Source organism: Pteropus alecto, unplaced genomic scaffold (assembly GCF_000325575.1).
Source record: "Pteropus alecto unplaced genomic scaffold, ASM32557v1 scaffold157, whole genome shotgun sequence".
In the NCBI taxonomy this organism is placed as follows: Eukaryota; Metazoa; Chordata; class Mammalia; order Chiroptera; family Pteropodidae; genus Pteropus; species Pteropus alecto.
In genome coordinates, this window is record NW_006440626.1 from 20,846 (window position 1) to 22,785 (window position 1,940).

The following is a 1,940-nucleotide window of genomic DNA, read 5'->3' on the forward strand; positions in this document are numbered from 1 at the left end:
ATTAATAATCACACTGGAGGCCTCGCATGCCTCTGGGGAGCCCCTTAGCATTGCGCAGAGCCTTGGATTTTGTACGATTCTGTTGGATCTTGCCATGCTTTTATGCATCTGTGGGAAGTGATAATGGGGCTTTCTGGCTTTCTTTAATCTGTTGCTATCATGAGTTGCATTCATTGGTTTCCCAGTATTAAACCAGTCTTGTATTCCCGGAATCAGATCCCCTCGGTCATGATGCTTCTTATATATTATCATATCAATTTGCCAATATTTACCTTAATATTTTTGTATGTGTGTGGATGAAGGATATCAGTCTGTAGTCTTTAAGGAACTGCTTTGTCTAGTTAACGGTATCAGGGTAATCCTGGCAGCTTTGGTGTCCATGTATCATTGGCCGCATAAAATCCCTGGGGAAGTATTTATATTCTGAAAAAGTTTCTATATGTTGGTATTACTTCTTGCTTCAATGCTTGACAAGGCACTGGTAAAGCTATTTAGGCATGGTTTTTTTGTGCGTGTCTTATTTCATTTTTTAGAAAAAATATGAATGCAGTTTTTTTAATAGGTATTCAGGTTTTCTATTTCTTTTTGAGTCACTTTTGATCATTGGTATTTTTTCCAAAATCCATCCATTTCATCTAAATTATCAAATTTATTTGGTAAAAAGTTGTTCACAATATTCCTTTGTTTTCCTTTTAATGTGTATAAGCGACGTCCCCTCTTTCATTCCTAATTGTGGTCATTTGTATCTTCTCCCATTTTTCTTGATTGTTCTAATTAGAGTTATCAACTTTATTCAAGTTTTGAAATAACCAGCTTTGGTTTTATGGATTTTTTTCTTTGTCCGTTTCCTATTTCTTCGATTTCTGTTCTATTTTCTTCTTTGTCTATCTTGTGTTTAATATGCCTTTTCTAACTTCTTAAGGTAGAAACTGAAATGACTGGTTTTCAACCTTTTCCATCTTAAACATTTAAAGCAGCAAATTCCCTGTGAACACTGCTTAAACTGTGTTTTACATATCTGATGTATTATTCTTTAGTTTTCATTTAGTTCTAAACATATTCTAATTTCCCTCGTGATTTCTTCTTTGAACAATGGTTTATTTAGAAATATATTGTTTAATTCCCAAATGTTTGGATATTTTGCAGATATCTTTTTGTTACTGATATTGATTATTTTGGTATTAGAGAATGTACTCTATGATTTTATAGTCTTTTATACTTTGAGGCTCATTTTTATGTCCTAACATATAATGTCTCTTAGTGAATATCTCATATGCACTTGAACATAATGTGACCTTGAGCAGGTCTTGTACTTACTCTAAATTTGAGGTTTCTTGTCTGTAAGGGGTGCCCTCTGATTGCACATAAGAAGCATGCAGCAGGAGGCTTTGACATGTGGGTTTTCGTTGGTTCTGATGTGCCTGTGTCTTGATCTCTCAGATGGCGTGTGAGTCAGAACACCGTCCCTTGGGTGTATTTGAGTGCCAGCTCTGTGCCTTGACAGCTCCATACAGCTATGTGGGGCAGAAGCCCCCCAACACCCAGTCTGTCATGTGAGTACCAGTGTCCAGTGGCCCAAGTAGCCCCGCCCAAGCTGGCTGCCTTGAGTCTGACACTTGGCTTGGGCATTGGCTTTAGACCCACCCTGCCCAGCTCTGGACGTTTCACTGTGGCCTGAGGGGGCACGGGGCAAGGCTCAAGGGCCATCCAGCTCTTCCTGAACCTGCGAGCCCCTTCCTTCCAGCTGAGCCTGGAGTCCAGCACCTTCTCCAGCTGGGGATAGCAGCACTGTGACTCAGGCTGGAACTGCTCAGCAGCTGGGCGTGGACGGAGCTGCGGCCGGGGCTTGTTCCATCCTGCTGGTTGTCCGCGGAAAGCCTGCCTGCCTGCGGCTCTTGCAGTGGTGGGAGTGAGGGCTGAGGGCGGCTTCCTCTGAGCTG